The following is a 14,796-nucleotide window of genomic DNA, read 5'->3' as shown; positions in this document are numbered from 1 at the left end:
ATTATTCTCCACAAACTCTTTGTGTTATTTTTGTTGTATATTTTTTTCAATATATATAATGAACATCTAGTACATCTAATCATGCTTGGTTAAACAGTTGATTGCCTTTTATATTTTAGCAATAAAAATAAAATAATTTAGAAATATTACAATCTCTGTTACTCTTTATTTCTTTGTATAGACCCAGAGTTATGTCTACTATAATTTTTCTTCACCCTGAAGAACTTCTGTTAATATTTCTTGCTGTGTGTGCAGGCTTGTGGGTGAGAAATTCTTTCTGCTTTGGACACCTGAAAAAGCCTATTTCCCCTTGACATAGTGAAAGACCTTAAGTTCCAGAGTTTCTTTTTTTAAATTTTTGGTTGCTTATTCATTTATTTTTACCTTTCAGTCCTATAAAAATTGTTCACCACCATCTTCTGGCTCATATTGTTTTGGATAACAAATATTTTCTCATCCTCATCTTCTCCTCGCTAAGTAATGTGTCTTTTTCTATGGCTGAATTTAAGATTTTCTTTTAGCACTGTTAAATGCAATTGGATTGTAGTGTACAGTTTACTTCATATTTGTTGCAATTTGGGCTAATGAATTTCCTGAATTTGTGCTTTAATAATTTTCATTGAATTTGAAAACTTCTGGCCATTATTTCTTCAAATATATTTTCTGTTTCCCCCAACATGTTTAAATATATAACTTGAGTTGGTCCAGTTCAAAGAAATCTTTGTTCATTTAATCCTTGTTTCCTGAGTGCTTTATTTTGAATTGGCATCATTGATATGTTAGCATGTTCACTAATTTTTCCTTCAGTCATATTACTTCAACTAATTCCATCCAGTGTTTTCTATTGCATGCTTTATTCCATCCATTTCTTTAATTAACATGTTCATTGTTTCTTCTAGCTTCTAGAACATGTGAAATAGTTAGAAAGAATAAAATTAATGTCCTTCCCATTAGTATTAGCAATTCTGGGTCAGTAACAATTCTTTATTTGTTTACTATTTCCCTCTTTCTTTTCATGCCCTTTAATTTTTTCAATGGATGCTGATAATTTTGATTTTACCTTTCTGTGCAGTGGGTATTTTATATATATATATATATATATTTGTGCCTAGAGGAGCAATAGGTTTCCTTTTTTAAAACTGTCTTATTTCCATGTGTTCTGGCTTTCTGACATGTGTATATATGCATATACCTATTCTATATTATCTTGTCATTTGTTCTGAGATTGACCTAATTACTTATAAACAATTTAATCCTTTCAAATCTTAATTCTGAAATTTGATAGATGAAAAACTGGGCTTTGATAGATCATTAATCTTCCCTGCAACTTAAGCAGCATAATCCTCACTACACATCACCCCAAGAGCTATGAGGTTTTGGACTCTGGTAAGAAAGAACCAGCACTGTTCCCAGTCCTACGTAAACGGCAGAGGAAGTGACTTCTGTCTTTCCAGATGTGCTCTTTCCTCAGGCTCATTCCATTCCCTCATATTCAGGTGCTGATTACTGCTGTGCTGAATCCTCAAAAAGGGACTCTGGAAAGTTCTCAGTGTTTTTCTCTGCATACAGTACTCAACCATGAGAACTCTGGCCATTTCCACTTCACTGTGCTTTCTGCCCCATCCATCTGTTCATGGGACAAAGTGCATTACCTGGCTGCTTCTTCCTACAGCAGAGCCTAGGGTTACATTGTTATGAATTAGGGTAATCACAGGATTCACCACTGTTGTTTGGTTTCTCAGGCATCAGTGACCTTCCTTTCCTCATGTCCAGTGCCTGAAGAACTTCTTTTTCTTCATATAATTCATATATCTTTTTCATTTTACAGGCTAGGGGCTAACTTCTATTCCTATAAATCCATTTTTTGCTCACATGAACATGCGGACTTTATAATTTAAGATCTAATCCAATGAAATTCCTAGCCCATTGTTTAAGTGCACTATGCTCCTATGTATATATCCATGGCCCTTGCTGTTCCCTGTCTTGTATAAATCCTGTTCACTTCTTTACTTAATAAATCCAACTTAATTTTCAAACCACACTTCAATTCTCTGATCAATTTTCTAGATGCTCTCAAGCATACTTATTCATTTTTTGTTCTTCCTCATACAGCACTTTAATTATTACTTTATTGTAGCCCCTAGAGCAGTTTTATAATTACTTAGTTTTTTTAATTGAACTAAATAATGTCCTACTACCTTGCATATTCAGAGTACTATACAACTTCTGGCTCATTACAGGAGCTCAGTAAAATTTGTGGAATTCATAGTATTTCCAAAGGATTGCCTCTCTCTTTTGTGGTCATAAACACAGCCAGAGCATTAAGGATAACTGAATTGAGAGAGATACATTCCTAGTGGTGAATAACATTTTGGTAGAATGTCTTTAATTTTCAATTTATGACAAAATATTCACTTGGTAAATGCTAGTGAGATATATTTACTTGATGTGTAGAAAAACAATAATTTGTCACTTAGATTTCCTTTTAAAAAATTTGTCCTATTTCTATACACTTGAATTTCTTGTATAGAGAAAATTTGCATAATTTTACACAACTAATATAATATAGTCATATGATTTATTAACACTCTCAGACTCAAATGTAAATGTAATGATATTTGATGGCATTATCAAGCAAAGAGTAGAAAAGGGCCATTTATTTCTACTCTCTCTACTCAATACTGCAACACTGAACTAGTCATGTTAAATTATTAATTATCATTAATTTTTAATTACAAATATTAGCTATCTGTTAATTTTTAGTATTTATTGAGCATTATTCTAGGATTTACAAATATTTTGTTAATATTTTCAGATTGTAAAAATTGAATCATCTGGTTGATCCTCTTCCTCTCTACACCCAATTATATCTAATAGATCTGTTTTGGAATAAAAAACTTGTTTTTGAAAACACTACAGGCAATTCTGATGTAGCTACACTAGACATAAATGTTGCACAACATTGCCTAAGATCAGTACTTTGATGAGTAATAGATTAGGCCATACAGCAATGTTATGGGGTCTGAAAAGTCAGAATTGGGTCTGTTTCCTTATTAAGTCTAAATTAAACAATGACTTAGTTTTGCATGCCTTCTTACACATGTCCCTATCATCAAATATTGGGTTCTGTGTGGTTCTGATTTACATATTTAGTAATGAGATTTAGTTGGAGGTATTTTAAGATGCAAGGAAGACAATATATGTATAATGAGGAAGGATATTTCATGTTTAGAGATGATACCTCTGTGAATTTTTAATATCCATCTAGGAAATAAACTCAGGATTAGAAAAGGGGATTTATGAAAAAGAAAACTTATCAATGTAAAAACTATTTTCAACTTGTGGTATTTATTCACTCAAACTTAACCAAACTATGTCTGTACAAATCTGTAAATAAAAGGATAGAGTGGACAACTGTTATGCTGGCAGTTCTGTAGTTTTCCCATAGGTTTATTTTTCTTCTAAAGAAGAGTTTTAATCTATTTCTTTTAAAATCTCCATACTCTGATCTTTTGGTGCTTGCTGTCCTTTGTCTGTCAAGAAAAGTTTTAGAAAATATGGTAGATTCTGTTGCTTTTATCCCATTCTAGGCTTCAAATATTAATCAAGTATATGGTAACGTAAATTCCCAATAGCCTTTAGATTTTGACTATGATACTATTTTCTGTCAAGGTGAAAGTATAGCTTAAAGTTTGCATAAATTCTGTGTGGATTTAGTGGTTGGAGTCTGTGTAGGTATTTAGGACCTTGCAGAAAATGATCATGGGAAGAGTGGTGGGACGAAATATTGGAATAAGTTTGATTTCTTAAAACTTTGTAAAGCTCCTATAAGCCCCGTCTAATGTTGTCTGAAAAGAGTATATGAAATAAAACCTTGTGTGTTTAGGCTACTGCTAACCTGAGTTCCGTCTTGCATGTAGCTAAAGCTAATTTTAACTGATCTCTGGATTACCACACCAATTTGTTTTTTGTCATTTCTTTGGTTTGTATAATGGAAATAAGCATACAAATGTTCCAACTGTTCAACAGCTGGTGATTATTGTGTTGATTTTTTGCTTCTAACTATTACAATCACTGTTACTATTAGCATTATGAGGTTGATTTCAGCCACTTCCATTAATGTGATCATGCAAACATATACATGTGCAAATGATTGTACACTGCATTTCCATAAAGAAATATACTGAGTAGCAGTGAGTCTTAAATAAGTAAGCAAGTCTTAAACAGCAGGGCCAGAGGTATATAAGCTCGTGAAAAATTTTCTCAGAACACAAGGGCTAGGACAGAGGAGGGTAGCTTTAATATCATTCTTATTTGTTAAGAGAAAAGAGGCCCAAAATGGGAAATTGAGCTCACAGGACACAAATCTTGTATGATGACTCACTGGACTACAGAATTAAAAGAGTTAATTGTTTGCCTGCAGGTTGGTGTGGAGGTTGCCAAGACCATTCTTGACAGAGAGGCTAGAGCTTAGGGTAGGGGAAATGATATCAGATATTAGAGAAGCTTTCTCTCCAATCCCATGAATATAGGAAAATTGCTAGTTGTTCTTTTATGTATGACTTTACCTCTGGTTGTTACTCTAGAAATGGCTAAGGAAACCAATCAATTCTGAATCAAATGTTATATGCATCACATGGCTCAGGACATAAATGTTGCACATGCCTAAAAAGAAGAAAGACCTTGGAGACCCAGGTAATGTTGTTTCACATGCTGATTGTGAAGTGGCGAGCGCCATATGTAGATTCATTGACCATAACTGTGTTGGATGATATGATGCATGGTCAATAGAAAGAACTTTGTCCCAGAAAGCAGAATACCAAGTTTTAGTAGCTTCTCTTTCATTATTTTCTAATATAGCTTAAAACTACTTATACACCTAGGCATTGCTTTCCACTTCTGCAATAAGTTTAATGTGTTACATTAGATTATATCTAAGGCCCTGTGTCCTGTCTACAAGTCCATTTCTGGTACAGTAAGCTTAAATATGGATTTAGTTTCTGCTTCTGTGTCTACATTGGAAAACACAAGTAGTTAATTCAATACAAACAGCCAAATCCTGTATACACAACTAGAATGTGAAGTCCATTCCAGGAATGTGTTTTGATAGGCTTGATATCACAGTTTTTCATAATGAGATAGTTCAAGGCTTCAAATTAAAGTCTAAGATGGGAAGTTGCAAGTTTGACAAATCAAATGCATTTTGACTTTATGAGATGAAGAAGTTGAAAAATAAACTGAAATGACTCTATCAGGTCAGAAAGCATTACTAAGTGCCTTCTGCAATGGCCCTCAGAAATTACTAGTCAGAGTTCCCATTATAGTTGAGCAGTTTGCAGCATAATGTCTAGAGTTTTAAAATGGAAATGGATCAGTCATTATAAATGAGTAGCAGTTATGCCAAAACCAGAAATAACACTTTTTTCTTAAACAGTCAGTAGGAACTGTCATCAACATTGATTTTATTTGCTTTCAAATGACTTCTACATGACAAAAGTCTTATTATTAGCTAACAAAGTACTAATAATATGGGTTAACTGCCATAAGCAACTGGAAGTCACTTGTATTTATTGTATATCTAAGTGACAAGAATGTCAACATCCTTAATTTCTTTCCTGAGTCTATGAAGCTGAAGCAATACTTTATTCTCTACTTGATTCATTTAAAGCACTTGCTTATTTTTCTTTCCTAAGTACCCTACAAGTAGCAGATAGACTTCCTTATCCATTCCCTCTTTATCCATTCCCAACTTTCTTTTGCATTTTATCTTCTGTGTCAGTTAACACCATAATAAATCCATTGGTACAACAGTTACTAGAAATTAAGAAATATTTTAAAGTACAGTTTAGATTACCAACCAATTGAAGCAAATAAATGGTTGGTATGAGTGGTAAATTGGTGACAAGATTTAGGTCGTGTGATTTCTTAGCTGTAAGATTTAGGATTTATTGAAAGAATTCTTCACTCCAGGTAACATTCTATCAGTTTAGTGATATTAGTTTGGTTTTTACATATTTACTGTAGTTCTGCTCCAGAAAGTGTTATACATAATATCTCCACTCCAGTTTCCCAATTTGGGAATAGATTAGGGACTATGTTGGCACCTATGTCATGGAGGATGGGGTTAGAAGATTAAATAAAATCAAGTATGCACGCACAGAGCCCTGACTTCAAACCCCAGTCCCAATCCCATAAAAAAAGAAACATGAAAAGCAGTACAGTGTTTGAATATCATAACTCTTTTCTTTCAATTATAGCCATTATGTGTGTGTGTGTGTATATATATATATATATATATATATATATATACAAATTAATAATGGATATTTCAGATAAGAGGAATACAAGTTAAATACTCATTACCCTAAATCAGCTATGAGAGTATCATGCAAGAAGATATTCAGATTTTATTCTTAAAACAAAAGAAAAGCATAGGTACTGTTTCAGTTAGTAGGATTGAGAGAAATGAATAATGAAAATAAGTAAAAGCCCAAAGGGGAATTATACAAACCACTATACCTTACATTGTGAATATCTACCTAAGACCCATGATATAAACCCTAGGGTCATCACTGAAAGAATTCTTGAGATAACAAATACATACCCAAGCTGAAGTCATGTCTCCTTGATCCCATAATTCTTTCAGGGTCAATAAGACTCAAACACAATTTCTTCACTAATCTCACCCTCTAAGCTTAAAATACATGTACTCCATCTATCTAAATGCCTATGTGAACTAATGCCTACCTTTCAAGATCTCTTCTGGAAAAAAGTCCTATGTTCCTTTTTCTGTCTGCCTGGTTCACAGAACCAGGTCCTTTTGTAAACATTTATTTAAGGTCTCTGAAGCAAACTAGTATTCCCCATCTAACAGTGCCTATCACAATACAATGAAATTTTCAACTTGCATTTTGTTATCCAATAAACTATAATCTTTTTGAAGACAAGGATAATATTTTGTCACTATAGGGCAACGAGTAGCACATTGTTAATGATACCTGCATAAAAATATAAACAGTGTCTCTGACTCTGTCATCATTTAAATTGGAATTACATTACTCTGAATGGTAAAATTGTGCAGTTTTAAAATTCTGATAGGATACTAGTTGGAGTCACAATAATACCTTGAATTAATGTTGACATTCTTTTGGTTTTGCTTTTGAAAAATGCCAACCCAACAAAAATTTGTGGCCTTATTACATACATTATTATAATGAAAAAAAATTAGAAAATTTAGGACAACAGGGACAGAGGCTTTTCCCTCCCTTTTGCAGAGCTTTGTACAATCCCAGGGACTTGTACATAGTAGCCAAGCACTCTACTACTAAGCTACATCCCCAGTCCTTGCTGGAAACTTTAAAACTGCATTGTGAATGAGGTTATAAAAACATGTGTTTTATTTCTTTCACAATGCTGATATTTGAAGCTAATTCCACATATATGGAACATATACATGTCATCACTTCCATTTATGAAAACAAAAATGTCTCCTAGTATGCAGAAGCAAATGAAAGGAATTGACACTAATTATCCAAAAGTAAGCAATCACTTCTAATTCATTGCATTTGTTTCAAATTGCACATGTTCCATTTCAAAAAAAAAGGCATGGATATTAACTTGGATGCCTGTTTGTGATGTATTGAAAGATAGAATTTCATGTTAGGTAATAGTTTAGAAGTAGGACCTCAGTGAATTTTAAAATATATTTTATCTCTTTTGAGCAAATCTGTTAAAATTATAATGTGCAACATAAATAATTTTTAATTTTCTGGTAGTTACATTTAAAAAAATAAAAAGAATCAGGTGAAAGTAATTTCAGTAATATAGTTTATTACTCGGGCTCATATTTCCAAGTGCATTATCAATCATGCATAATCAATAAAATTGTTAATGAAATACTATAAATTTTTATACTACAATATTGAAATCCAGTGTCTATTTTTACCTTCAAGTACATCTCAGTTCAGATAAACCACATTTCAAATATTGGATAACAACATGGCTATCATATTGTACCTGTAGCTGTAGAGCACTCATATATATATATATATATATATATATATATATATATATATATATACACACACACACACACACACACACACCATACATATATATATATACACCATCTATACACATTTTAACTCTAATGTGTGTAATTATAATGTATAATTTACATAGTATAATGTGTATAATTATACACATATAATGTGTACATATTATATATAATATGTGTATATACAATGTGTATATATGTATATATTTTTAGTTCTATCTAGTTTTATACTATACACAGAAGCATCAACAGTGATAACAGCAAACTGTTATCAATAACATTCAAAATTCAAACTTTTCTTATTGCATACTTTTAAAATATCATAAGCACTAAATGAAACCTTATTATTAAGCACTAAAATTAAGTTGTAATTAACAGTATAAGATAATAAGACTTATAATATTGTGCCACTTACTGACTCAGTATTTCTTACCAAATCATAAGTACATCTCCAATTTTGAAATTCACGTTTTATATGTATTTAGAAGGTATGTTACCCATATCCATTGATTGCCTGCCATTCCATTGGTGGGTTTGGCTGAATTAATTATCTCCCTGGAAAAGTTGCCATTCTTTTCATCTCTTATTGGTTCAAAGGTAAATGAACTTTGTTAAGGGGAAAATCTTTCCCAAATATTTTTACACAACGATATTATATTTAATGCTGATAAGCAATAACAATGTATTTCTTAAAGTATTTAATTATATATTATAAATATAGTGTGCTTTCATGGCTCCATGCCCATATTATTTAACTCATTTGTTGTTAAATATGCTGGTATAATCTGATATAATCTATTAATGCTAAAATTATAGTTTTTAACTTGTGGTATTGAACTATGCTGACCAGTTCAGCAGATGTTAGGCACAGATGACTAATGACTCAAAGGGATTTTGCGTTGATATATTACCTGTAACTAAATTGAACTTTAACCAATGTGAGCTGCTGTATTACTGTTCCTTACCCTTTTCCTCCTATTCTGCATATTTTCAACAGTTTTTAGTATGTTTCATTGAAGAACTCCTCCCTGGCCTTAAATATCACATTAAGATTCCACTTCACTCCTGTTAGAATGGCTACCAAAGAACACAAGCAACAAAAAATGTTGTCAAGGAATAAGGGAAAAGGGAACTCTTCCTAACTGTTGGTGGGAATGTAAATTAGCATAACTGCTATGGAAAAGAGTTCCTCAAAAAAACTAAATACAGAACTGCCATATGAGCCAGCAATACTACTCCTAAGCATTTATCCGAAGGAATGGAAGACACTACACACCCTTATTTATTGCAGCATTATTTGCAATAGCCATACTATAAAAATAGCCCAGATGTCCTAAAACTGATAAATGGATTAAGAGCATGTGGTATTTATGTACAATGGAATTTTATATGGCCATAAAGATCAATTAAATTTTGCCACTCTCAGATAAATATATGGAACTGAAGAATATGTTAAATAAATAAAGTAAGCCAAAGGTCACGTTTTCTCTCATATTTGGAAGATAGATCCCAATACAAATACAACCATTATCACATATACATACATATATGTGTATGTATATAAAATTTTTGCAAAAGTTGGACTGTTAGAGAAGACTAAAGGCGAAGGAAAAGAAAAAAAGAATGATAGCATATAATATGGAAAAACTTTAAATACTTATTGAATATCTTTAGCATACAAATCTACATTTTTAATTTTAAATGAAGCAATAAAAATGAATTTCACAGGACATTAATAAATTTAGTCATATATATATTCATATGACGGTTTTTAGATATGTATGGTTAATTAAAATGTATTATTGAAATTGACTACCTCTTTCACTTTGTTCAATGTGGCTTCGAGCAAATATAAAATTACATATGTAGCTCATGCTACAATTCCATTGAACAGTTCAGACTTGGAGCATTATCCTCATTATATCTAGGTTCCTTAGATCAATATATTATGGTAGACTTTATGGGAGAGTGGTTTTCCCTAGACAGAACAGTCTTTAAGAGTGCTAACTCAGAGAAATGTTATTTATATTAATCATAATGGAAAGTAACCAATTCATATAATGCCATGTATATAAACCAATGTCATACAATTAATGTGAAGAAAACTCAGGTTATTTAACCGTGAAGCAATAAAATCAGAAGTCACTGTTTATGACTGAAACCAGATTAGAAAAGAAAATGATAGGGATAATATGTTGTTAATCAAAATAATTGTCCTACAGATATCCTTGTTAAAGTTCTACATGCCTAGTTATCTTTTATTTATATAAACACAAAAAAAAATATTTTAAGAAGCATATGACTTGTAATATATATTTGCTTAGTCTGACAATGAACTTTGATGTAAAAGATAAGGTAAGACATATCAGGATGAAATGTTTATATTAAACTTTTGTGATCTCATTACATGCAAGTCATTGTACTAGTAGAAAACAGAAAAAATTGTAGGACTTCTGGAAGATAGAAGTAATTAATAAAATAATTTCACAGGCTGTGTTGGAAGTGTGTCCTGGGAAATTTTAGCTAGAAGAATTAAAGAATTCATAATGACAGTGACATTTTAGTTGAGTCATAGCCTTAGCATAAACATTCTATTTCTGCAAAATTACTTTTATAAACAAACCAAATTGCTATGGGTAGCATACAATATATGCTTAATGCTTTAAAAAATGCTTTTTAAAGTGTGCAGGGAGGCCCCCAAAAGACCTTTAATACAATGCCTGAATTCCTTCTTTTTCTAATTTGCTTATCTGTGTGAGCTCTGATTTTCTTCCATTACAAAACCTAAACAGCATTTCATAATGTACTAAATACAGAGGCTTCTCAGGAGATGGACAGGAGGATGTCCAGTTTATAGCCAGCTTGGAGGCAAGGTCAGTGCCAACCAGATTCTATCTCAAAACCACAAAATACAAACAAAAGGCTTGGATTGTGGTTTAAGGGGTAATGAGATTGACTGGCATGTACTAGGCCTTGGGTTCAATCCCAAGTACCATAAAAATAAAATTTTAAGAAAAAGCAATGCTATCCTTCTAATTATTTTTGTTTGTAAAAGATTGTTCATAAGGATATGTTATTTATGTTAATATAATGAATGATTATTTAAATTAATAACTATATTTCTAAGTTTTCAGTTTTAATTTCTCCTGGTAAATATTGCTTGGTTCAATCCAGATAAGCAAAACTCTTTGAGTTTCTTAATAATTTTGTAATTGTAGAGAGATCCTTAGGACCAATGTGTTTCAGAGCTGCTCTCAAATAATCTTTCCAGAGTGACCTCACTACTCAGTTGTCCCTTCAAAATAATGTTGAGATAGGGTAGATAACAGACCTTCTGTCTACAGCTGCTGTGTGTTGGGAACCCGTGGAGACTGTATTGAATCTTTTGGTTGCTTTGGTTCATATGGCCATCTTCATAATATTATAAACATAAGAAGTTTTTCCACCTCTTAGGGTCTTCTTCAATTTCTTTCTTCAGAGTTTTATAGTTTCCATTTTAGAGGTTTTCACACCCTCAATTAGGTTTATTCCTTGTTATTATATTATTTTTTGGCTATTGTGAATAGGATATTTTTTTCCTAAATTTTCTTTCTCAGTGAGTTCATTATTGGTGTATAGAAAAGCTAAAAATTTTGTATGTTGATTTTATATCCTGCTACTTTGCTAGAATTGTTTATCAGATCTAAGATTTTCTGGCTGAATATTTAAGATCTTTTAAGTATAGGATTATATCATCTGCAAGCAGGGATAATTTGATTTGTTCCTTTCCTATTTGTATCCCCTTTATTTCTTTCTCTTGCTTTATTGGTCTGGCTAAGCTTTCAAGCACTATATTGAAAAAAAGAGTGTTGAAAGCAAAGAAACTTGCTCCTGATTTCAGAAGGAATGCTTTTGTTTTTCCCCATTCAGATTTATTTTGGATATAAGTTTACATATACAACCTTTATTATGTTGAACATTCAGCCTTCTAATCCTAGGTTATTTTTACTTGTATCATGAAGGGAGGTTGAATTATTTCAAGACATGTTTTTGATTCTATTGAGAGACACATGTGATTTTGCCCTTGAGCCTAGTTATGTGTTCTATTTCATGTAACAATTTGCTTATGCTGAAGCAACCTTGCATCCTGGAATAAAACCAATTTAATCATGGTGCATGATCATTTTAATGTACATTGAATTTGCTGTCAAACCATTTAACTGAAGATTTTTGCATTTAATTTCATCAAAAGAATTTCTCTGTAGGTTTTTAACTTTAACTTTAGTGTCAGGATTATATTGGCTTTTTAGAATGAGTTTGGAAGTCTCCTTCCTAGTGTATTTAATAGAATAAATGGAGGATGATCCTTGTGGATTTTTTTTAAAGGTCTAGTGGAATTCATTAGAGAATCTATCTTGACCTAGGCTTTTCTTTTTTTGGGATATGTTTTATCACTGCTTCAAGATCATTTTTATCAGTCAGTTTTTTGTTACTATGATAGATGGGTGAGAGACACAAATTAAAGGAGCGATTTATTATGGCTTACAGCTTCAGAGATTTCAGTCCATAGTTGAGTGGATGTATTACTGTGGGCCAGAGGTTAGGCTAAAACATCATGGGAGAAGGTCATGATGGAGCACAGCTGCTCACCTCATGGCAGCCTGGAAACAGAGAGACAAACAAGAAAGATCGGGGGAGAATGAAGTGACCTGCATCCTCCAACTAGTCCCCACCTCCTACATTCTACTACCTCCCAATAGTGCCATTTATTATGAATCAATCAAGGGATCAATCAGTTGAATATGCTAGGGTCCTCAGTATCCAATTACTTGCAAAAAGCCCATCGGCTGGTAACCAAGCATTGAATATCTGAGCCTTTTAGACTCTTCATATCTAAACCATAATACCTGTTATGTGTTGATCTGTTTAGAATTTTTTACATACTCTTAGTTCAATTTTGATACACTGTATGTATGTAGAAATGTGTTTTTCTTCTAGATTGTTTAATTTATTGGAAAAATAATTTTTCAAAATATTCCTTAATAATTCTCTGAATTTCCATAGCATCATTATAATATCCCCCTTTTCAATTATAATTTTATTAATTTGAAATGACTATTTTTTGGTTAGGTTGGTGAATATATTGTGAATTTTGTCTTTTCAAAGAACCTACTGTGTTTCATTACTCCTTTGTATTATTCTTTAAGTTTCCATGGCATTAATTGAAGTTAATTAATTGGATAAATTGAATTTCTGATTTTTTTATTCATTTATTCATATGTACATACATTGTTTGGGCCATTTCTCAACCCTGCCCCTTACCGCCTCCCTCTCCCTCCCACTCCCCTTGCTTCCAGGCAGAATCTGTTCTGCCCTTTTCTCTAATTTTGTTGAAGAAAACACATAAGCAATAATAAGAAAGACATAGTACTTTTGCTAATTGAGATAAGGATAGCTGTACAGAGAGATTCCTAGCATTATTTCCATGTACAAATGTTTTACAACCTGAATTACTTCCTCTCTCCCTGATGTCTTCACTACTTCCCGGTCACCTTCTCATATTGACCTCTGTCGCTTTAAAGTTACTACGTCACTTTAAGCTCCTATGCAGTGGGGACATCAAACACTTTCAAGTTTTGGGTTTCCAACATATCATCATTCCTCCTGTATGTGCTCTCCCCTTAGCGTGTGATCCAAGTCCCACAACATTGCTGTATTTGCCCTAGATGTGAAATCCGCATATGAGGGAGAACATACGGTTTTTGGTCTTCTGAGCCTGTCTAACCTCTCTCAGGATGATGTTCTTCAATTCTATCCATTAACTTGCCAATGATAAGATTTCATTCTTCTTCATGGCTGAGTAAAACTCCATTGTGTATAAATACCACATTTTCTTAATCCATTCGTCAGTAGTGGGGCATCTTGGCTGTTTCCATAACTTGGATATTGTGAATAGTGCTGCAGTAAACATGGGTGTGCAGGTGCCTCTGGAGTAACTTGAGTCACATTCCTTTGGGTATATCCCCAGGAGTGGAATTGCTGGATCATATGGCAGATCTATGTTTAGTTTTTTAAGAAGCCTCCATATTGTTTTCCAGAGTGGTTGTACTACCTTGCATTCCCACCAGCAGTGTAAGAGGGTTCGTTTTTCCCTCCACATCCTCGCCAACATTTGTGGGTTGTGTTTTTGATGATGGCTATTTTAACAGGGTGGAGATGAAATCTTAGTGTGGTTTTGATTTGCATCTCCTTTATGGCCAGAGATGGTGAGCATTTTTTCATGTGTTTTTTTGCCATTTGAATTTCTTCTTTTGAGAAAGTTCTGTTTAATTCAGTTGCCTATTTCTTACTGGTTCTTTGATTTGGAAAGAGTTTAATTTTTTGAGTTCCCCATATATTCAGGTTATCAGTCCTTTGTCTGATGTATAGCTGGCAAATATTTTCTCCCACTCTGTGTGTGGTCACTTCAGTTTAGACATCATCTCTTTTGTTGTGCAGAGGCTTTTTAATTTCATGTAGTCCCATTTGTCCATCTTTTCTCTTAGTTGCTGGGCTGCTGGTGTTCTACTGAGGAAGTCCTTGCCTATAGTTATTGCTTCCAGTTATTGCTTCCCTGCTCTTTCCTGTACTAACTTCAGAGTTTTGAGTCTGATATTAAGGTCTTTGATCCATTTTGAGTTGATACTAGTGCAGGGTGATAAACATGGATCTAGTTTCAGTTTTTTGCAGGTAGATAACCACTTTTCCCAGCAACATTTGTT

The sequence above is a fragment of the Castor canadensis genome, chromosome 10, assembly GCF_047511655.1.
Source record: "Castor canadensis chromosome 10, mCasCan1.hap1v2, whole genome shotgun sequence".
NCBI lineage: Eukaryota > Metazoa > Chordata > Mammalia > Rodentia > Castoridae > Castor > Castor canadensis.
This window is presented reverse-complemented; position numbering follows the sequence as displayed.